Source organism: Protopterus annectens, chromosome 14.part0 (genome assembly GCF_019279795.1).
Source record: "Protopterus annectens isolate FY-2018-M chromosome 14.part0, PAN1.0, whole genome shotgun sequence".
Taxonomy (NCBI): Eukaryota; Metazoa; Chordata; order Ceratodontiformes; family Protopteridae; genus Protopterus; species Protopterus annectens.
The window spans coordinates 19786499-19812300 of record NC_056748.1 but is presented as its reverse complement, the minus strand read 5'-3'; the positions used below and the strand labels follow the sequence as shown (position 1 = coordinate 19812300).

Here is a 25802-nt window from a genome sequence, read left to right as displayed (position 1 = left end):
CCTGGCTTGTCCTTGAGAATAGCAGCTGGTAGTTCTGGATGATGCTGGTGAGTATTATGTCATCCTCAGCAGCACTGTAAGTGGGATTCCTCAGGTGTGCCATACTCCCTGAAAGACATAAAGAGAGAAATATGTCTGAGCAACTCATATGGCACATTTACTATAATACAATACACAAATCAATCTCCCGCCACCATATCAGCTCCAACTTAATGTTCACACAACGCATGTGGTATGTCTATGGTTTATCTACCATTGGGACATATATTGTATTGTACAACACTTTCTGCTATGTATGTATAGACATGCTCCCTGTGGGGACACTAGAGTTTCTGGGCTGTTACAGAGTATTTCACCTGCATGCCATTGTCACTGCCACTATGTTTCCACATATGCATGTGGCATGATTGCTATGTGATTGCTACACATCTGCCATTCTGTGTTATTGGGGATATCTATGCATGCTGTTGGACATGTTCTGGGATTGTGTGGACTATTACATCCCACATATGTTCCATGACAGTTACACAACAGTATGTGTAGTGGTTATTTGCCAGCAGGAACACCACTCCCACCTAATGTGCACATGTTACCAGTCCACATCACATCCGTGACCCACCATGGAACCTCATTATCTACTGTTCCGCTACCTTCATGTGGAACCACCTCAGGGGATGATGCCCCCCCCATGGAGCACACACAGACATTTGTCTGCCACCCAGATAGGTCCAGGGTCGTGTGCATAGGGAGCTCCACAGAGACATGGGGTACGTGCTACATCACCTGGAGGCATGCAGTACACATACACAAGGTTTGACATGCATGTTCCTCCTGCTCAGCTCCCAGCCAAGGCACCTGTATGACCATGTAGATGCTGCCGTGACTGTCCATGGGTGGGCACCATGTTCCCTTTGTTCCCATATGGGGGTTTAATGGCCTCCACGTTCCAAATGGAACTACCCATCCACAGTGTTTAACCACCACATGTGCCATATACTAGCCCTGTATGCTGTCTTGTTTGTCACCCAACCAAACCTTCATACCAATATGTGCCTAATACCCTTCACCAATATATATATCCCACCTTCTCAAACAATTGTGATGTGTTCCCACCATGGGTTACACACCACACTCCACACTCCATTTTGCAGCCATGTACTGGTGTGTAGATATGTTGTGTATTGATGTGTGATGTTCTCTCACACATGTCATGACAGGGGACATGTATTGACATATATATATATATATATATATATATATATATATATATATATATATATATATATATATCTGTGTGTGTGTGTGTGTGTATATACCTATAAATGTCAGTATTATGTATATGTGTGTATGTGTCTGTTTGTGTGTGTGTATATATATCTATATATATATATATATATATATATATATATATATATATATATATATATATATATATATATACACACACACACACACACACACACACACACACACACATATATATATATATATATATGTATGTATATATGTAGACATACACACACACACACACACACACACACACACACACACACACACATATATATATATATATATATATATATATATATATATATATATATAGAAAGAGAGAGAGAGAGATCTATATAGATATATACATATGTGGATATATGTGTAGATATCATTATATGTTGTTTATATACCTATATTTATATGTAGAACTGCCCGAGGTTCTGTAGACATACACAACTGTGAATATGTATCACACATATAGGTATCTGTATGTAGGGTGCATACAAACATCTGGTCCACACTCTTTAACTCTCTTTACTTCACAGCTGAACTGTTCTGCCTTGCTGCAACACAGACAAGACAGGTGTCACATGTGAACACAGACTTTCATTAGGGGAGTATATATGGTGACAGATTTTAGATAAGCATATTATACTGCTATGGCAGTTGGGCATGCTATGCTACACTTTAACATGACTGTTCTGCAGGTGGTGTGGTCTCACACCCATGTGTCTATCATGGCAGTATTAATACCACCACCAGCCATTGGCCACAGTAATGTACAGAACACAGATATCATGGGTCACATCTTTGCCATTCATTGCTGGTCTACACAGTTGCCAGGTATGTCCCACTGCCAACAGGGACTGACACTATTGTCCCGAGCAGTTGTTGAGCAGAACATCATTACAGGAACAAGTACTGATGGCACATATAAATCCTTTCACATTATACATCCTATTATTCTATGCCATATACTACATGCAAGTAAATACATGTCTGTTTCACATACCTTTTATGTTTTTTCGCTGTAACACAACTCTGAGCTACTTTTATTAAAGTTATTTTTTTTCTTTTTCTTTTTTTTCTCTCTCTCTCTCTCTCTCTCTCAGTCTCTCCAGTAGAGTGATTGAGCTGGTTTGAATAGATTGCAGCATGCTTTTGTTGGTATTGCACAAGATCAGGTGATGGCCTCTGCACCAGTCAGTGTCCACCAGTTGCTAATTGCATCCAGCCTGCTGTGTAGTACTTCAGATAACCACTGTCATGGTAACCCTGTACTTTAAATTGCTGACTTTTGTGGGTGTTGCCCCTTCACCTTTCCAGTATGGATGACATCCTTCCTGTGTGTGGACATCAGTGTTACAAACAGCAGGTAGCAATACCTCTTGCAGCAGAACCTGCAGACTCAGGCCAGATACACATTTGGGTAAGGTTCCAGACCTACAAACAGCGTGAGTAGTGTTGTTGTGTGCATTGTATCTTGCTGGTCTTACAGGGTTTCTGTGTACATGGTACTTTTGCATGGAATGTTGTCTGTCTGCATAGCTCTCAACTGTGGGCCTATCCATATGATACCAGGGTATTGGCTGTTAAGTTTTGTCTGTGCACCATACAGGTATTGTCCCAGATATATCAGTGGCATTCTGTCTGTTGAGTGCAGTCAGTACATGGCTACACCCATTTGTATTTCAATGTTGTATCCCTGCATAAGGGTATGCTGCAATAAATCCTGTAACACCAGCAATTTCCAGGGTGTGTAACAGCAATAATGCAAATATGGCCCTATGTTCCTGCCTCTGTTCTCCACATATATGCCAGTCTTGGTCCTGCTGTGATACAGAAAGGGGTTGTTAGGCAATGGCCTATCATTATTTACTGCTAGCATTACTGCTATCATCCCAGTCATGTCATGGACTCCCACACCGACTGTAGGGCCAAGTCCATATATATGGGGGCAACAGCTGGAGAACACATATGTGCCCTTGTACATTCCAGAGGTAAGTGTGTGGTACACAGTGTTCCTTGCCCTAGTACAGCCTTTTATGGGGGGGAGGGGTCAATGCCATTAACCTGTGCTGTGATGCCTTTTCAGGGATATAACTGTTAAGACGAGGGTCATTCGGTGTGATAATGAGATGTTAGGTTAAGAAATGTTATGTACAAGATACTGTGACATTAAGACAAGTGCTACTTTTCCCCCCATGGCTTGACTACAGGGTGTAATTGGAGGCTGCTGAACTACATCTGTAATTGTTGATTTTTATGTATCTTGAAGGCAAATCCTGTGTCTACTGTTGTACTAATTGAAGGCCTTGGCCTGGACAGCATAGTATGGTATATATCCACATTGCTTGCATCTACTGTTTTGTGTGGGCCTGGCATTCATCACTGATTACATAATCTTATGTGGTGTAAGTACTGGCATACATTATTGTATGGTACACAAATAAAAGTTATCTGTGTATGCATACCTGTGTGTCATGTCATGTCCTTTGAATTGTGGGTGGGTATATGTTTAATGTTAGTATTCTTATTTGTGGGAATGGTTGCCACACTACACATTTCACGGGTGGCAGTTAAAGGGCTTGTGGCTGAGGGATATACTTTGCACTTAGTACTTCCACACTACTTCTACATATGTATGGCTACTAATACCTTTTGTCTATGTATATGTGTATGTACCTATATATATATATATATATATATATATGTATATATATATATATATATATATATATATATATATATATATATATATATCTCATATAGTTATGTTTCTATATATGTATCTAAATATATATATATATATATATATCTATATATATATATATATATACACCTGTATATATATATATATATATATATATATATATATATATATATATATATATAGATATATTTTATATATATATATATATATATATATATATATATATATATATATTTATATATATATACATTTGAACATATGTATGTATCTATATACAATTGATGTTATATGATTATTTGTGAGTCACACACACATATATATATATATATATATATATCTACATATAGCTGTATATCTCTCTACATTTACAGATATATATCTGTCCATGCATGTTCGGCTCATATTTTGGCCTGTACCTTATTCTCTTGGCAATTGACATAGATGATCACAGCATTGAAGTCAGTAACTAGTGCCGGCACTTTTGTGTTTCACACTTCATTTACTTCTGCATATGTGTTCTAATACATATAACTGTGTAACTAGCAACATTTTAAGTATATTAAAGCATTAGTTGACATATATCCCTATTTGTATCCACAGTGTGGCATACTTTGTCCAGACTTCTTGCATTAACATGTTGTGTGGTATGATATTAATACATTTCCTGTACTGTTGACTGATTGTGCAGGATGATATGTTTGTGAAAACATCAGGTTATGTATATCTGCCATGGTTTAGTGGAAAATCACTTTGTGTATGGAGTGCAGGGTCCTGGGTTTGAGCCTTATACATGCAGTTTATTTTGTTGCTGGACAGAACAAGGGCCGTTGGATAGAGTGATTAAGGCACTTTTAAGCAGTTGTAAGTGGGTTTGCACTGGTTTGCTCGATGGTAAGCACTGCTAACCTCCGGTTACAGTTTCTTACACTCAGTTAGCTTCTACTTTGCTTAATCTGTGTAGGCAATGCTTACCCCTGCACAAACACACTTACATATGCTTACTAGTGCTTATATATGCTTACTACTGCTTACTTGTGCTTAAACCTGCTTACTAGTGCTTTATTCATTATGACACTGACACTTCACATTTGCATTTAATGCAGTACCACGGTTCACATTTAAATGTTATTTAGTAGGTTATACAGCAAAAAATGTCAAAAAATGTTCGTATATAGATTTCACATAAAAAATGGAATGTGCTGCAGTGGGACTCGAACCAGGAATGCCTGCGTGTTAGGCGGATGCTCTGACTGCTACACTATTGGGCTGCTTCATTTGCATATATCTTCCTTGTTATCCTGTTCAGCCTTTTAAACTGCTTTAACCGTAGCTAAGCGATGGGCAAACTGGCGCACCTATGGTTAGCTGTACCCTGGGTTTTAAAAGAAAATATAAAAGGGTTTCTTCGTTTTATTTATATGTATTGTTCCTGTTGTACATACATATGGGGGACTGTTGGTGGGGATATGCGGACACCTGTGAGCGGTCTCGCTCATTTATTTACAGTTTCTGCTGTTCTACTTTGCAGAGCCATGTTTATTCTGAGAGCTCTGCTCTCAGACACGCCCTCTGCACTCTTCCACGCTCCATGTAAGATAAGGAGGTCAGGCAGCACTCCTTCATTAATATGCATGGCACGCTGCCAACTTCCTCCTAAACTGCTGCTTCTGTGCAGGACTAGATTAGTCCTGCACAGAAGTTTAGTAAATCTGGGGGACAGTGTTTTTGGCACACAAGAAGTACCACATCATTATAAATTTTATTTAAAGTACATAAGGGTTATATTATTATGACAGCTACTAAGTAGGGCAGGACCAGCTCAAATGACACACTGATGGGGAAATGGATGTGAATTTAACATGTGCACCAATAACACTTTGTTTTACATTACAATAAACCACTCCTTTGCCTGATTAAAAAGTATATATGTATATATATATTTAGAAAGCTTGTGAGGAAACTATTACTCTATTTTTGTTTTACTTGGATTGCTTGTCTGTGTACTTAATAAAGGATTTTCGACTGGAAACAGACTGCCTGCCTTGCTTGGATTACTTTCGAATACTTAGTAATTCTGTACAATTATATATTTTTTATTATTTATTTTTTACTTAAGACGAGTTTAAGTTCGCTACTTCTACTACTTTTGTCTGATCTGATTAATATACAGCGATTAACTAGAGATATTTATTTCATCACAGTCAGACAACTGAAGTGTACAAAGTCAAGTGGATGAAACTAATTAGCACATCTGTGTATAGCTGGAATGTTATGGTTTGAGCTGTATGCGCTTGACAACATCAAGATGAAATAAATTACTCTGTCTAATTTGTATTTATTAATCTGAGGTGTACACAGTCAAAGTGGCTGTAATTGGTGGCCCCTTATATGTGGGTATGTATGTGTACATAGTAGTGTGTGTACAAACTGATGTGTAAGTGTGCACTTGGGGAGTTGCAGTGAGTTGCACTGTATGTGCCTAATAGGATCAAATGAAATATAAAGCTGTGGCTATTTATGTATTTAAACATTCATTTGCTCAGAATCATATGTCTAAGGTGTGCACAAATTTTTGCATGATATTAAGGAGACATATATGTAATGTCTGCGATCAATGCAAATTTGTAGCAAATACTCCTTTTTTTCTGTTTGAATACAGGAATAAGTTACATGGCACCCAAATACTGCAACTGTATTTTGTTGAGTGTCTTGGCTGCCAGGCATTTTATGTGGACAGAACTGTTAGGAAATTGGGTTGAAGAATATATGTACATTGTCATGTGATAAAAAAGAACAATGGTGAAAGTGCTTTGTATACACAAAATTTAAAATGCACACATTTTAAAAAAGGGTTATCTTTAGGTTTTAGATGCTACAGAGCCTGGTATTAGGGACAGAAATGCTGAGAACATGAAATACACCAAGTAAAATGAGTGGCAAATTATATTAAATGTTACAAATGTGTCAGGTTTGAATGACCATGTAAATTTCAAAAGTTTTTTTATGCAAACAGAGGCTTGAAGCTAAGCATAACAACTGATTTTGAAAAGGGGGCATGACTGAGTGTAGTTTTGTTGATGTCATGGATGTTTTTGCTATTTAATGAGCTTGAGTTTTATCTGTCAGAGTCTGAAGTATGTGAATAGAAGAAAGCTTTTACTCTGTGTGCAATAAATTGTTGTTTGAATGAATGACACAGTAAACCACAGAGTTTGTTCTTCTTTTGTTTTCTTTTTACAGTTCATTGCTGAGTACTGGTCCATTTACTTTTTGTTTTTAAACAGAAATGAAACAAACTGTGTGGCCATTACACAGTCGAACATCAGAGATATGTTATAAATGCTGGGTACAGGGACTATCTGTATATGAAAATTACTGACTACTGCCAGTTTATCATTATTATGGTTTTGTAGCACTTACATGATTTTTTATGTAACAAGTCAGTATTATAACTATTAAATGGCCATGATTCTAAGTTATATTTTGCCCTCACTTGTCTTTCAAAACATTTTTGATTTTTGGTAAATCTCTGAGGATAAAAAATCACTTTATAATGCCAGACATTACAGTTTCATACTTCTTTTTGTTCAGAAAATACTTGTTGATACAAAACCTATTGTTTTATTAACAAAGTAGCTATAATTGATTGTCTGTAGATGAAAATACCTAACTACTGTTGTCTGAACCCTATTCAGACTTTGCTGAATTACTATCATTTTTATGAAACAAGTTGGTATACCTCTCAGATGTCTCTAATTCTTCCTTATATTTTTGTTCTGTTACTCATAAAATATTAGATTTTCTGGTAAGTTGAGTTTCTATTGTTCAGAAAATGCATGTTGATGTAAAACCTGTTATTCTAGTAACAGAGTATGAAAAGAACTGACTGTTGTGATGTGATTATTTTTGATTCTGTAGTAAAATCACTGATGAGTGGATATTAGAACTTCAAACTTATTGTTGAAAAAGTGCATATTGATACAAAACCTGCTGTTGCACTAACTTGTATTATTTACATATGTATTTATTTACTTGTTAGCATTTGTTTACCAGAAAGGTCTGGCTGGGTGCAAGGCCTCTTTTCAGGAGAGGCCCGGGGGAAATAATTAGCAACATAGAGAAGAGAGTAAGATGTGTGAGCAATCAATAGCAAAGTAGTAGAGCAACTACAGTGCAGTGTATAGGCTTATACACAGCATTTATAGGTAAGAGATTTGGCTGCTATAGGTGGGCAAAAGATATGCAATGAGTAGATTATAAGGTAAAAAATAATGTTTGTAAGATGGTGGCAGGCTATTGAGTTGTAAGATAGAGGAGAGGATTGTGAAGTAAGATAGAATGGCAGTAAATAGATGCAAATATATTGAGGCAAAAGGCAGAACAGCATAATGAAATAAGTTTGATGAGTTATGTGGGAGAAACGTTTTAATAAATGGTTTAAGAGAAAAGGCATGTGGGTAGCTGGAGAGGATTCACAGGAAAAGAACAGCTAGCGGGAAGAGGACAGATTAAAGAATGTCAATAAGACATATTTTGTGTGAGTGAATAGTTATGTTATTTGGATGATGAGATTTAATGGGTATTAAGGTGTTGATGCCATTACCTTGGTGAATGGGATGAACATGGACATGTTTCCATCAGATGCTGTTAATAGGATATTTAAAGGTTAAGAAGTTATGGCTTTGTTTTAGAGTAACTGGGATGGAGTTCCAGTTGCTGGACATATTGGAAGAGTAGATGGCATCATCTGCAGATATTCAATTTGTTGACTAGTAATAGTTTTTTTTTTTCTGTGAAGCTGGGATTCTTGTAGTACAATAGTAATGAATTATGTTGTTGATTCTGGGGCATTTATCTGATTTGTAGATTAGGTTGTGTATTGTGACTAACTAAGGGAAGCTTATGGCATGTTGTAGTTGAGTCCACTGAAGCTGTTTTAGAGCAAAGCAGCAAATTCTGATATTTTATTGTAGCATTGTCTGAGTAGGTCAGATTGAGTGGCTTGCAGATTTATGAAATTAGAGCACTATATTTGTGGCAGTTGTTTTCCTAGTGTCATCTGCAAGGTAGAGATTTATCCTACCGGGAGCACCATGTTTTTTTCAAATTTTCATAATTATGATCTGTAGACATTTTATATGGGTTACTAGTTCAGTTTTGGTACAGATGGAAGAGATAATGTTGAAGAGATTCTTTCAGTAAGAGAATTGCTTGTTGGTAGATAGTACTAGTTTAGAAATGTCAGTGTTTAAGAGCAACTGTGAATTTTGGAGCCAAATTTCAATAGTTAGTATGGATTCTTGGGCTATCTGTTGCATTTTTTTTATATTTTTGGTTGAGCAGATTAGGGTTGAGTCATCTGCATACTATATGATAGTAGTATGTTTACTTACTGCATGGAGGCTGTTTATAAATACTATGAAAAGGATTGGGCCCAGAATAAACCTTCAGGAGACACTCAAAGCTGCAGTTAAAAAGGAGGATATATATGTTTGTTATTTTAAAGCCTGCTGTCTATCAGGGAAATAGCTGTTAAACTAGCATATATTTGGTGGGCATAATTTTAATGAAAACAGCCTATTTAGCAGAAGTTGGTGGGATCCAATATTGAAGGCTCGAGCTAGGTCTAAAAATATTGCAGATATGAGGTTGTCTTCATCTCTGCTGTAGTTGATAGAGGTGATGAAGTTAAGAAGGGCAGAGATAGTACTGTGGTATAGAAAAAAAATCCATGCTGCATAGGAGATAGCAGATTATTATCAGAGAGAAAGTTAAGTAGCTGGGTTTGGATGAATTTTAGAAAGTGGTGATGGAATAGGGATTGGCCAATAACTGGAAAGATTTATGGAATGCCCACCTTTATGCAGAGTAATATGTAAGATTTTGCTGGAGTTCTGGGATGTAGCTTTCTCTGAGTGAGTACTTGATCTTACAGAAACAGTATAGGTCATGGCATCAGTTGCAAGCTTGATATAATCTACTTGTAGGTTGTGTGGTTAAAGAGTAGTGGGTTTTTAGCTTGAGGAGAAGTTTTTTGATAGTGGAGGTAGGTATGAGCTGGAAACACAGTTTACTATTGGGGTAAGCTGGTTCAAAGAATGAGGGTGAGTTATGGGCTTTGTTTTTCAGTAGAGAGGTTACAGCATTGATGGAAATGTGAGGTGAATTTGCTGGCAATGCTTTCAGATTGATTACTTAGATAGCGAACTGGTTGAGTAGACTGAACTGGGTTTAGGAACTGATTGACTAAAGACTAGAATAGTTTAGGGTTGGCTGGAATAGTGGTTTGTAGGTTTGTGTAATACATTTTCTGTCTAAATTTAGTTTTACTTTTACTTGAGTTTCCCATATTTTTATATTTAATAGGTTAGATTCAGGCTTCTTCTTTTTGCAGTAGTAACAAACCCTGTCCCTTCGATTCATTGATTATTTAGTTTGTCTCAACAGCCATGGGGTTGTATTAAATTTTACTCTTTTAATTCTGATAGGGACTAGTTAAGTTAGAATATTTAGACAAATAATGTTGAATAAAAATACTGCTGTACTTGTTAGGAGGATATGTAAAGAACTCCAGCTGACAGAGTTTAGGTTGGAGATTACAGTGTCTATTTGGAAGGTGGACAGGTTACATACATGATTGGATTGATGGCAATTGTGGGTAGCAGTATGCTCTCTGATAGTGAAAGGGAGGAAGTGGTCACTTGAGGTGTGAGTGAATGAGCCTTTGAAAATAATATTGCTTAGAGTGTTAGTCAGGATCCAGTCTAAAGTATATGTTTTCTTACTGTTTTGGTTGTATTTAGTCAGTGTGGAGATTAGTTGATAGAAGCCATAGAGACTGATGGCATTATGGGTGGACTGATTTGTTATGGTTTGCCAGTCAAAGCTAAAATGACCTAGTATTAAGATTTTGCCTGGCATGTAAGCAAGCAAAGAATCAAGAAAATAGTTTTTAGCTGTACCAGTATTATAACCTGGTGGATGTGTGTGTGTGTGAATTCCTTCTGTGTTTATTGTTTTGCATTTATTGATTTTCAGTGAAGATATGAATATATCAACATTTGTGATTCGGCAGGATGAGGGGGAATAAATGGGATGGAGAGAGATTAGCTAATAGTGTTTTTGTAAAATATTGCCACTCCACCTGCCCTACCCCTTGTCTGTCTGATCTGATGAGATTCCAAGTGGGGGAATGTCTTCATGTTTAATATCTTGTTTAAGCTGCATTTCTGTAACTATAATGACATTTGATGATTGGTATCCATGTGCACTTCAAATGCTTCTAAAATTAAAATTAATGAAGGGTAGGCTATAGATTTCTGCTGGCTGTGGAGTAGTGGTAAGAGTGGGAGGTTTTGTGGAGTGGGAGTATTTACTGGACACTGTAGTGGGCCTGAATTTAGATAGATACCTCCACAAGGGTTGATAATCTGAGGGAAGTATAGGTGGATAAAGGTATACTTTTGTTTATATTTCAAATTATGACAAAGTTTGTTAGGTGGAGGATTAAATTAATATTGAACATGTTTTATCTTGACAAAGTAAATGATAGCATGAAGGAATAGCTTGGCAGCTACTGATAAGTGCAGGAGAATGTGTTTGAAAAGATTGCATTTGAGGTAGGGGAAGGTAGATTATGATATATAGGATGTCTGTAGAAAGATGTTATGTATGCATCCAGTGATAGAACTAGTAATAATATTAATTGTGCTAATAAACTGGTGAGTAGTAATAAAAAACTGTGTGGCAAGTTAGGGTTTAAGAGTATAGGTGGTAGTAGGAAGAAGATATGGATGAAACATGTGAAGATGAGAGAGAGATAAGGTCTCTAGGATACAAAAAGTGACATAAGAGAACTAGAAAGTTAATTAGAGAAGGGGGTTTCTGAAAGAAGGGTTAAAGTTAAGAATGCCTTTAAGGAGAGAGTGGCTTGTATAAAGAGGTGTGGGGGAGGTAACTACATAAATGTGATGATATGTGAGAAGGCTGGGTAATTATGAGTGGGAGGGGAGTGAAGAAGAAACACCTTCTAACACAGTGGAAGGTATTCAGTACTGGTATGCACAATGTAGAGCTTTTCCAAGGTAAGAAATCACTTGCTTATCTATTATACTTTCAGTGCTAACATTTTATGTAAAAGAAGCAATGGTGTAATGGATGCATTGAAAGCACAATGATTATCCTAGTCAATCTGACTTCAGTTACTGTTGTGCAGTATTGAAAGAGTAAAGTTTAACAAAACCCTATGGATCTATAAGTGAGTTATCCTCACTCAGCTGTACTTTACTGCAAAGAGTATGAGTACAGGGATACATGCAGAGAGGAGGGAAACAAAACAAATTTTGCTGGGAGAACAACAGAAAAAGTATAAGCTACCTGATGTAGAAAAATGTGATATAGGCTACCACACATATGTATATATTGTAAATATTAAATTTGTACCATGTACCTAAGAATCTAAACCAGCTGTCTAACATGAAATGTAACTGTAAATTGTTCATTAATAATATTGTGTCTGTATCTAAAGGTAACATGTGCCTAAGAAATTACACCTGCTCTCTAGCATGAAACACAATTGTAAATTGTTCTTCTTTTCTATATTGTATCTGTATCTAAACTTTGTAACATGGAGCTTTTCTCCCTGGGCCTCCACTGAAAATGGGCTCCCTGAGCCCAGTGGTCATCCCCGGTCATAAAACTGGAAATAAATGAATAAATAAATAAATAAAAGAACCAGTCAGTCAAGTAGTACATATTTTCAAAGTTGTGAGCCCGGGGTCTGTAGCAGGGCACTGTGCTCTTACTAATGTTAAAGTAATAGAGACTTAACATTTCAAATATGCTTCTGCTTTTCGGTCTTTGCTCCCTCCCATCAATTATTTTTGTCCCTGATTTTTACTTTACTATGGCTACTGTTTGTGTGATATAAAGTTTTATTACATTTTTTGCTACCATTATTTTTATGATAATCAGACCTCTGAAATGTATACAGTTAACCAAGTAATTGTGTGTCCAGTGGGTCTACCTGGTTAACAAATAGGATTATTATTATAACTACTGGGTGGGGTGGGGGTTTTGTGGATGAAAGTACTTCACCCTCTTGTCATCTGTTCATTTAAAAAAAAATTATTAATCTAGGTTTTTCAGGACTAGGGTGCATTTGTGTGAATTTATTTTGGAATACTTTTTGTACCTACATTGGCTAATTTAAGTATGTTTGAAACACATTTGAAATATTTACTGTGAACAAATGTCTGAATTGTACTCCATTAGCAAAGTGGTTATAACTGCTTGTAATGTGTCTGGCACTGTTGTAAGTGATTTAGGCACTCTTGTTGATTATTCCTTATCATTTGATCATCATGTCTCCACTGCAGTTCGGAAAGCATGTTATCTGTCTTATCTAATTTCCAAAGATATCAACACTAGATTCAAAGAAGTCTCAATTACTCTTTACTCGTATCTTATCAGACCGAGTATTGAATATAATGTACCTTTTGGCATGTATTTGTCTGAACATACCATATAACTTGAGGTCTCTCAGACTAGGGGAGATGAGGTGCCTTGTGGGACAAAGAGAGAGAGAAGGAGTTTTAGAACTTGGAAGAGCCTTAAAATTGCCATGCAACTAATGACTGTTGCTGCTAGTCTATGGTTGAAGTGGATAGACATATATCATGAGCATTTAATGTTATAATATGTACATAACTTTTTATAGAGTGCTTCTCAATGGACAGCCATTTGTTTTTTACTCAAAGTGTAATGGCAATGCTCTAATGACATGAATCTACAGTACCTGAAAATGGTGCTTTTTTATTATTATTATCAGTTTTCTTTTATTTCTCCTTCTTTTTCTTTACCTTCTTCTCCTTCTTCTTTTGATTATTTTGCTAAGCACTAGATTTTAACTAAGGCATTGGGATATGTCTCTTAATTGCTGAATGACCCTTATGGTTGAGGAGCCTAGAAAAATGCCCAACAGCAGTGTAGCATTTTGTTAGTTTGGCCATGGTCCACCTGGGCTTGAACAGTATGGAAAAGATCCAACCAGAACTCCAAGATACCTGAAGGTGATGATAATTTCAACCTTTGATACTTAAATAATTCATGAAAGCCTAGCCAATGCGTATCTTCCAAAAATACATGGATTTTTTTTAGTCAATTAGCAATTACTTGTTTTTAAACCACTTAGATTACAAAAGTGAACTTCATGATCATATTTGGTGGTAGACTGTGGAGAAACTAACTGTCCACAATGGCATGTTTGTATACTGTGAAATAAAGTTAAGAAATATCACAGAGAAGATTAAGAAAAATTAACAAATTTTGGACAGCTATGCAGAATGTTGCTAGGTATGCAAGATCGCACAGTTCTTAGAGTTGTGGAATATGCCCTTTCCCTAACATTGTGCAATCCTGTAGTTGTTTATTTATCCTTTGTTGATCGGATTAGTCCCATTATGTTCATAGCCTCTTTTCAGGGGAGACCAGTGGTGGCATATATACTATGAGGGGAAATTTGGTCAGGGCATCGGAGAACTTCTCCTACTCTTTGAGATCTTTTACGTCCACCTGAGCTACCAGCAACTCAAGCAGATGGGGCCTCTGTTTAACATCTCATCTGAAGAGCAGTTCACTTATGAGTGCCGAACCCCCCCTTATGCTGCACTGCAATGTCAGCAATCAATCTAACTGGTTTGGAAATAGAACCCATAGCCTTCTGTACCGAAGTCAAGTGTGCTACCTGTTGCGCCACTGACACTACAGTTGGTATATATAATTAGCAGGACGTGTGGGGTTGAAGTGCCCCACATGGGGATAAGAGAAGTTTGAATTTTGCACGCACAGAGGCTGTTGCTCGGTGCATGCATAGTAGTTTGTTAATGTGATCACTGACATTTAAGTGTGTTTCAACTAAATTCAGTGCACCCATGTATGTGTATAAGTCTATACATAAATATATATATATATATATATATAAATATATATAAATATATATATATATATATATATATATATATATATATATTCATTGAAATTTCACAATCTCGAACAAGAAAAGTAAAACCTCACTTCCGCAAAAGTGCACAAAATCGAAAGTGCACTTTTGCAAAAGCTGATTCACCAAATCGGAAAAAAAAAAAACTACTTTAAACACTGTCGATGTAGTGCACTTTCTCTTAAGTGGGTTCGAGCTACTGTTCATCGAGAAAGTGTGTTTTCAACAAACAGAAGAAGACCTATATATATATATATATATATATATATATATATATATATATATGTTCTGCTATATTTGATTGTGTCATTTTTGTCCAAAAAGGCCCATGGCTTTCCAGAGGTCAGTGTATTTTTGCCTAAGGAAACAGGATTTGCATTTCCTGCCAGCTTTTTGACTTTATTTCCCTGGTTCAGATCTTTTCCAGTAAGACTTTTCCTTAAGACTAAGGATGACTGATACTTTTTCATCATCCAACTGTTTTTCTCTTGATCTTTTCTGGTAAGGAGAGGTAATACTTTAACTTAGAGTCCAAAGAAAGTACTAAATCAGAAAGGAAATTATGTTGTTGCTAGAAGAATACATAAGGACTTAAGTCCAACTAGCAGATAATTACTGATAGAAGATCTGGCTGTAGTCCTAAATATTGCAGTAGAAGTTTTCATTTATTAGAAGTGCAGCAAAAATCAATGACATTATGCAGGAGAAAACTAAGATGTTAAATTTTGACAGGATTGTTTGTAATCAAAAAATCCACATGAAAGTGACTACCAGAGACATGAATCATCCCTGTGGGTTTCAGAACCAAATAACTTCATATCTGTTAAAATAGTGTTAATGTCATGTTGTAGAAGTTCTAGCACTACAACAGGAAAGTCCCATCCATCCAACTTCCATTAAGTTTGAATATGTTTTATCCAGTTCGCAGTCATGGGATGATGAGCTAGAGCCTGTTTTGGCAAGCAGTGGGTATAAAGTGTGGACCTGACAGGGTGTCAGCTTATTGCATTACAGTCATATAAACACATGTGCACACACACACACACACACACACACACACACACACACACACACACACACACACACACACACACACACACACACACACACACAGTAGCCTTGTCACTTCACTTACATGCATGTCATTCAAATGAAGGAAAAAGCCAGAGCCTTCAGTAAAAAAACACATCTAGATAAGGGGAGGGTTTACAAGTTCCAAAGAAAAGATACCCTGTCAGGAAATGAATCAAAGATCCAGGCTCAGTGTGGTGGGCAAGCTAACTGCTATATCACTGTGCAGCCCTCAAACATAACCTTCTTTCTGTGTAAGATGTGTCTAGCTATGAAAAGTTAAATACCTAAGGGCTAGAGCAAATGAAGGTGATCACTAAGAAAATGTGTGTCAGGTTTTAACTATGTGCCTCGTGACAGCTAGGAAGTCAGCATCCAGTTTGATGCAAATTCTGCTTCCATACAAAAGATGGTATGAGGCAGTAAACATCTTGGCGGAAGTAGGTTGGGAGTTTAAGACACTGAGATGCCATCAGGGACAGAGTTTCATTCACTGTGCATAAATTTCAAAAATAAATACAGAAGGACACAATAAATGTCAGGCCTCAAATGAAGTTTTAGAATTTTTGTGTGATAGCTCAATAATCTTGTTATACAACAAAAGGAAAAATGAAAGAGAGAGAGTAGGGTATACACTCAAAATTGTTTAAGGGGATAACATTTGAATTTCTGGGTAAATAAAGTAAAAAAAATAATCACTGTCTAGAAGACTGATAATTGTGTCAGACAGTTCCATGTTGATAAGATTAACCATGTACTAAAACTGTCCTTAACAAAGGTTCTGTCAAAAAGTAAACAGCTCATGGAAGCAGTGCTGTCAGTAGGACAGAATGTCAGGGAACGAGCATTCTACATAGCTCATATCACATGAGGATATAAAGGCAGTGCGCAGCTGATGAAACAAAGAAAAAAGGGTGATGAGACATCTAGGGGTGAAGAGGGAAAATTAGATGAGCATCATACTTAGGATTAAGAGCTCAGAGTGCATTAAAGTCAGCAGGAATTAGAGGTAAAGGAGGTAGATATGAGTCAGAGGCTGTGCAGATAAAAGGTGCTTTAAAAGTAGCACTGATGTCATTAATGGACATTTAGAAAGAAGGATGCCAATAAAGCTGAGTGGCTAGTCTTTTCAACCAGATTAGGAGACAGTATGTAAGCACTTGTTTTCAACCTCTGGATGCCAAAGACAAGAGGCCATTAGTTTACTGGCGCACAGAAATAGGAAAGAACAGTGAAGAATAAGGTAGGGCTAGACTGTGAGAATTGTGATAGTCATTTCAAGTATTAGAGCAACTCATTGCCTGCAAGGGCATTATTTCCCTGATAATGTCCACCTTGGAGGGAAGTATTGCACTTGGAGAATGAGATATATTTTACATTGTTTTGTATTTTTTTTTTTTACTTAAGACATTTTATTTATTTTTGATATAACATAGTTCTTCCACCTAATATTTCAAACTTGCTGTAGCATATTAATTGTTGTTTTAGGAATTATTTTAGTTTTAAATATAACTTATATAAGTATTTAATTTCCAGTATGCTGTATATGCCCGCGTGCATGCACAGACAAACACACAGCAGTTACAGCCTTATTTTTGACTGAATACACCTCAGATGTCTCGGTGTGATCAAATGAATTAAAAAGCATACAGTGCAAGGCACTGCAACCCACTTACCTATTATTTTACCTGATTTTGCAGAACTTCCCTGATTCTGCCATATAGTTTTGCTCTGTCCCTTTGTTTTATTTGCTGATAAATCTCTCAGGATTGCAGTCGATAATGCTAGGCATACTTCTTCTTGTTTAGACAATACATACTGAAGGACTGCCTGTTGCAGCTGAAAGAAAAGGTATTCATTGCCTTCAGCTGCCAATCACTCTTTCTTTCTATCTCTTTCTCTCTCTCTCTCTCTCTCTCTCTCTCACTGTCATGTAGATACACTTTTTTATGCACACTAAAAACTAAACAACATTTAGCTTGCACAAAAGATGGTGGCCATTTGCTTTTTTCTGTCCATTCTTCATACCTGTTTCATTTGCTGCTCCATTAGGGTAATAATGCTAGTATCACTCATTCTCCGAATCAACATAATTTCTAGTATATCTCACAAAAAAAATAAATGGACTTTTTTTTTTTTAGCATTTATTTGCTGGGAAAGACTAACCTGGAATGAGACAAGTTTCATCAGAGGAAACCGGAACACCCAGAGGATACCCACACGAATGCAGGAAGGACATGCAGACTCAGCACAGAAGGCACCCCAGCCAAGAATTGAACTGTAGAACCTCTTGCTGTGAGGCAACAGTGCAAACCACTGTTTTTGAGACAGAAATTACACCACATATGCCATAGCGATCAGTTTATTAAATTAAAAAACTTATGAATATTACAACACAAATGCTGGAACTTCCCTTACATTTAATACAGCACAGTAAATACTGAACATTTCCTTACATTTGCTAAAATATCTGTAGAACATTCCTGGCAGCATTGACCACTCACCCTGAAAGAAAACAAGCAGCATTACACCCTCCACTCACTCAAATCTAAAATTGCAAAACAGTGTACCATGGCTCTCCTCACAAAAATAAGAAGGAATGGGGGAACAGAAGAGAGGCTCACCCAGAACCCCTCTTCTCTGGCCAGCAAATACTTCCAATTTTCAATATACTGGGCTGGGGATGGTGGGAATAACTAAACTCTCACACCAAAAGGCTGGATTAATCCTACCCAATAGCTTTTTTACCTACTGAACTCCACACCTAATGATCTCACATCTTTCCAACTTATTCCTTTATCTTAACCCTTCTTTCCCCAGCCTATTCTAATTCCTTACTTCTTACAAATTCCTATCTATCCACTCCACCTCCTCACACTCCCCTGTAAATCACAACCCTCAATCACCTCAAAATGCCCTTGGACAAATCTGTCTGTGGACAAATTTTCTTTGTCCAAGCACTTTGAGACAAATTTTACACCACACATGGGATCGTGACCAATTTATTAAATGAAACCATATATGAATATTACAGCACAAATGTTGGAACATCCATTACATTTATAAAAACACAGTAAATATTTTTCAGTTGAGCACCCTTTGATTCCTGTCATACATGGGCTTCCTAAAGTACATAAAGTTTTACATTTCCCTCCCATGAGGCTGATTGTCTCTGGGGGGGGGGGGTTGGATAACAGAACCTGTGTCAATATTTGTTGAGAAGTGGCTTCGCCCCATTATTGAAAGTATCAATACTATATTGATGGATACTAAACATTTTTTAATGAGATTAGCACAATGGTCTGAGAATAGTGACATTACTGATTATGTTTTAGTAACCATGGATGTTGTCTTGTTATTTACTGTAATTCCTAATGATATTTGAATTGATTTTATTAGACAATTTTTAAATGCACATTCAGGATATACATCAGATAAGATTGACTTGATTTATCATTTACAGGAGTTGGTTTTGACTAATCATGTCTTTGTTTTTAATGATAGGCATTTTATTCAGAAGTGGGTATTGCTATGGGCACCATGTGCACAAATAGTTATGCAATCATTTGGAAGCTTGATATGTTTTTGACTCATGTAACCCTTGTTAAATAATATTTTACACTATAGCTGCTTTGTGAATGACGTGTTTTTTTGTATGGATTGTCATGGTTTATGACCTTATTTCGTTTGTGGAGTATTTGCAGTGTACTACAGGATTCCTTAGATTTATGTTAAATTATTCTAGCTTATCCACTGACTTTTTAGATATTTGTATTTTAAGGAATGTGAGCAGTTTAGACACTGTTTTGTATAAGAAATCCTGTAAAGTTAACAATAAATTACATGCTTGCAGTATGCATTCTAAAAAGCTGAAGCTGAATGTGATGAGAGGGCAATCTTTTAGGAATGCCAGACTGCACACTAGAGATAGTGATATGTATGCTTCATTTGATGTAATGGCAAATGAATATAAGCAATGAGGGTTTTCTGATTCTGATATTACACGAGTACAGAAAGATGTTTTGTCATTTAGACACACCAGAGCTAGACCTTACTTTGATACTAGTGAGGCTGTTTTTTGTAGTAGGAATCATAGGTATGATCATCTTAGGATGTCACTTACATATTTGAGTGATGCTAGTTCTGTTTATAATATTATTAGGAAGCATTGGAGGATTCTGATGTCAGACTCAAAATATAGAGAGGCTCTAGATCATGAACCTCAGTATGATTTTAAAAATAATCCCTCTCTGAAAAGAATGCTTTGTTACAAACCTGTAGCTCTTAATATTGCACATGAAGAGGTTTTAAGACGGGGTGGGACATATCCCCTGTGGAGCATGTAATGTATGTAGTTACATTAAAACTGTTAATTGTTCTATACATCCCTTAGTGGACGCTTATTTGTATTTGAATTATATGCGGATTGTAATACAAGAGATTTGGTTTATTTGGCTACCTGTGAGATTTGTGGTTCATATTATTTTGGTAAGACCAATAGATGTCTTAGGGATTGTATAAAGGAGCATGCCTCAGCAATTAATAAGGGTGACCATAGGAATGCACTAGCCAAGTATACCATTAAAGAAGGGGCTACACAAATTTTAAATTTATGGTGCTTGATAAGTATCAGGCTTATGCTAGAGGAGCTGATGTTAAGACCTGCACAGAGTGTTTAGAAGTTAAATGGATTTTTATGTTAGCTGCTACTAGGGCTATTGGATTAAATGATAATGACGCTTTAAAACCAGCTCTTAAATTTAGAGGTTTGAGATGATGATTGGTTCTTTTATAACTGATTGTATTATATAAGTTGTGTGTTTTAATCATTTGTTAGATCTAAACAAGCAATTGTGTTGCAAAAGCACTCATCTCTTTATATTGTTCATGTGCTTTTTATTAAAGTGTTTTCTGCTACAGATAACTTTTATGCTTATTTGATTGATCAAAATATTTGGGATCCCCAATGTTGCTTTTATCATTTCAGACTTAACAAACAGATGACATCAAAGTAAATTTCTGAATCCATGCCATGCAATCTTCCACATTTGTTTCAAAAGCCCCAACATAATTTCTCCAGGCCTCACAACTAATCTGTTCTCCACCCAGAATACAAACAAGTGCCCAAGAATAACTAGTGTTCCAACTGAAAAACAAACAAATTGATATATTAACATCACCTAATCTTATATAATATAAAAAAGCTCTAGAGGCCTAACACCCCCACTCTCTTAATGACTTCTATCGACATCCCTTCCTATGCAAAATCAGATGCTCTCCTAATCTGAAATGAATGAATTGAAAAACTACTTCTGTGCACAGGCTGAGAGTCTAACACCTGATGCAGCAGAGTCCATCATACAAACATCCTTCCACCACAATGACCCTAACACTTTACCCATTCTAAATGCTCCCATATACATGATGACAGCCAAAGCTGCATAAATCATATATTCCGACAAGTTCCTCAGTAATAAAACCATCCTTTCAACAAAACCCTGGACACCTGTCTGGCTGCAAGAAAGTGTCCATCTTCATTCTTCTCTTTCAGCCTCTTCAATCCTTCAACATTTTCACTAGTAAACACTCTTTCATCACATCCTCCAAACCAGCCAACTTAAACACCACACTAATAGCTGGCCTTCCAGCCCGTTACACTCCTGTTCATCTATTCCATCCAACAAATCACCTACCTGTTCTACCCCCACATCATTATCTAACAAGACAGGTTGTACATTACCATCATTACCTGTTGGCCTCTGATAATCCATATTTTTCTTATAACAAGAAACATGTTTATTAAATTTTCACTAATGACACAGATAATCATACATTTATGTAAATGAAAACAAACTATATTGACATATTTTCAGTTATAAACATTATACATCACTGATAAACTATCCAGTCATTGTCAGGCAAACATTATGAAGCTCATTCAATTCCTAACTTCTCTTAAACCTAATTCTTCCTCCAAAACATTATTCTGCATGTATTGTTCCCAAATTTCACATTTTTAATGTAATTTGCTACTACCCTTTTCTAAAGATCCCACTTCCAGTTGTTTTATCTCTGTTACAATGTTCACTACTTCTACTACAGCTGGTTTAGACTTTGATTTCTGTTTTCTTTGATAATCTGTTTGTTGAATTTCAGTCACCACTGGCACTGCCCTCTGTCTGGCACATTATTCCCAACTTGTCTCTAACTGGTGATCCATCTCCTTCTGCTTCCTGTATCCTCTGGTCTTGCAGCCTATGTCCCATCAGGCCTGTCAAAGCTGCACCAGATGAGCTTTCAGCTTACTTAAACAGCTCCTTCACCTGTGCTACAATTTGAATCCATCATTTCTTCATCAGTTTCACTTCCTTTCACTGTCTTCTGGAACATAAAACATGAACATAAGTCAAAATACATCCAAACCAAAATCTCCCCATCCTACACTTACACTACCAAAGAACTCCCTTGTACACCTCACTATTTGTATTAAGTCTGCTTGACATGTATGGGCAGTCCATTCCAGAATCTGGGGAGTCTCTGGGTCAGGAACCTATCACTCCAGCATATTTTGTTTATTGTGATGACAAGATTTAGATCCCTGGAGTGTGCGGCTCTGAGGGATTGGGATTTCTTTAAGTGCAACATGTCCAACAGCTCTGGGTTTGACATGGCCTTGTATGTTAAGCAGAGATCGCCTCAGAGTACGCAATATGCGACAGAGTATAGCTGGAGTTTTTTAGGTGGTCAGCATAGGGCATCTGCTTTAGGCCTGTGATTCTTTTAGTGAGGGATTTCTGTGGCCTTTCCAGTTGTTGCAGATGTCTTGAGAGGTACATACCAAATGGGGCGTTGTATTCTATAATGGGCCTAATGAGGAATGAGTACAATAGGACAATGACCTCCTTTTTTCTGGATGAAAAGCCCTTAGTGATGAGGTGTGCCACATAGAAGGATTTCCTGACTGTTGTGGCAATGTGGTTAAAGAAAATCACAAGCATAATTAAAGGAGAGCTCTCCAATTAAGTTCAGAATTCATACCCTTAGGTATAAGAGTATCAAATTTAAGAATATAGATGGCTGCTTATATAAAAGTTTATCCTTAAAATAAGTGTCAGTAAATTCATAATTATTACCACTTTTTCTAAAATGGTGCCTTGTAAACCCACAGATGAACCCTGATGTGCTTGTTGAAAATGAACTGCAACAGAAATAGTTTCTTTAAAGTTTCACTTCCTTTCACTGTCTTCTGGAATATAAAACATGAACATAAGTAAAAGTACATCCAAACCAAAATCTCCCCATCCTACACTGACACCCAACAAAGAATTCCCTTGTACACCTCACTATTTGTATTAAGTAGCTAAATATCTGTTATTGTTTGATTTATTACTACTAATGTTATATACTGCCCTCAACACTTTCCACCTTATCCTCCCTCCCCCACTACTTCCTGCGCCTGTGAACCCCATGCCTACAGCCATGCCTCTGTGACTCAACAGTGCTCCTGCCAAACTGGCCTAACTAGTGGAAGGACCTACTAACATTATTTTACCTGATATTCTACAAATTGAAATCACAAATATGCGTAAAGTTGGGACTTAAATCTGTACCTTGCATCTGTGATGTAGCACCGTAATCATTATGTAGCCCAATCCCCTGTCCACTCTTCCCCCAAGCTGGGAGGTACCAACTTTATCTACCTCATAGACTGAACCTCACACCCAGGAAGGGAAAGCACCATCATTCTGAAAATCACCCATGTCAGGCCTTCATTTCCTCACACCTCAATCATCTGCTGTGCTTTCTCCCTAAGTTTGTCCCTCTAACCCACCAAAGCAGCTGGTAGAAACTAATGCAGCCTAAGAAGCTGCTCACCAAACTAACCTAACTAACTACTTGGTCACTGCCAACATGCTGAAATTGTAGAGAACTGAACCCCATCACACAGATCTCCCCTCTCAATTCCCAGCAAGGAACTCAAATATTCACACCTCATTTGAGTAATGATCACCCAATACAATGAAACATTAGCAACCAGTCACTGCCACAACTCACCTTCCTACATCAATTGCTACATGTTTATATATTTTCTTTTTTTCCTTTCAAGACACCACACCAAGCAACACAAGTGCTCTAACCAAACACCCGGCCAATTATTCATCCCTCAAAGGTGACCGAGCACATACGGGGCTGTGTTCCACCACCATCCCAGTCCATCTGCAGTGAGCACCACGAATCCTGCACCCAGGCACTACTGCCACCATTTCACCATTTTTTTAATTTATAACTAGCTTTATTAGTTAACTAAACTATAATACCTACCAGCATGAGAATAATCTACTTGAAAGTGTGGCTGAAAGAAAGCTTGTAACAAAACCCATTAACTCTCATCAGGTAATCCATTGTCAATTCATGAATGTTATTGCTGCTTATGACATACTCTAAAGACATGGCCCTTTATCAGGCTTTCCCTTTATATTGTAGCAGAAATTACTATAATAAACAACACAAAACATTTTAAAGTTATTCCAGTAATCTGACATTGTTACAGACGTGCTACAGGCTGCCTGACCATCCTAGTGACCATTCCTTACTAAAGGGACATACCTGGGCCCTGCAGCCCATGTTGTGTTAAAAAAAATTATAAGATCTTATTTACCAAACCCCAACTCAAAACTTTTACTCTCTGTCAAATGTCTGTCACCAGGCCTATTAAACCCCTGGTCACTTGGGAGTGGTGAGATGCTTTAATAACTAAAATCGAATGCCAAAAGAATGAAGTAATCTTATGCTATAGCTTTTTTGCCTACTCAACCCCTCCCCTATTGATCTCAATTCCTCCCAACTTATTCCTTTAATTTAACCCTTCTTTCCCAAACCTATTCTAATTTTCTATTTCTTACAGTTTCCTACCTAGTCCACTTTCCCACCTCCTCATTCAATTACAATCCTCAATAACCTCAAAGTGCCCTTAGACAAATCAGTGGAGTGCTTTTTGTGGAGTTTTATGAGAAAGTTTATTGCTTCAAATCTGTCTGTGGCCAAACTTCAGATATATCTCTAGCTATCTGTCTGTATATCTGTATGTATCTATCTGGTTTACCATTGGAAGGTTGAACGTGACACCATCGAATGATGGTATCGTCGACCCCTTTCTGCGAAACCGACAATGTTGAATTCCGACATTGTTGAAATACAAATTGCCATAAACTTCAGAACAGGCTTTAACATGGTTCGAGATGGGGGTGATATTTGTATTTCGACAATGTAGGGTTTGACATTGTCGCCATTCGTCCTCCTGACGTCGACCATGAGAAGGGTACAAAAACATTTCCACAGAATTGGATATACCATGGAACACAGTGAAGACAGTCATCAAAAAGTGGAGAAAATATGGGACAACAGTGATGTTGCAATGAACTGGATGTCTCTCCAATATTGATGAAAAGACAAAATGAAAACTGGTCAGAGAGGCTGCCAAGAGACCTACAGCAACACTGAAGGAGCTGCAGGAATTTTTGGCAAGTACTGGTTGTGTACTACATGTGACAACAATCTCCCATATTTTCCATATTGGGGTAAGGTTGCAAGATGGAAACCTTTTCTTATACAGAAAAACATCCAGGCCTGGCTAAAGTTTGCAAAACAATAGATCAAGTCTCCCAAAAGCATGTGGGAAAATGTGTTTTTATCTGAAGAAACCAAGGTTGAACCTTTTGGCCACAATTCCAAAAGGTATGTTCAGCA

The 25802-nt window shown here is 37.1% G+C and overlaps 1 protein-coding gene across 1 annotated transcript in view; it reads left to right on the top strand.

Moving 5' to 3' along the window:
* CWH43 (cell wall biogenesis 43 C-terminal homolog) overlaps positions 1 to 25802 on the top strand; it is a 676650-nt gene that overhangs the window by 310658 nt on the left and 340190 nt on the right. The window lies entirely within an intron of this gene.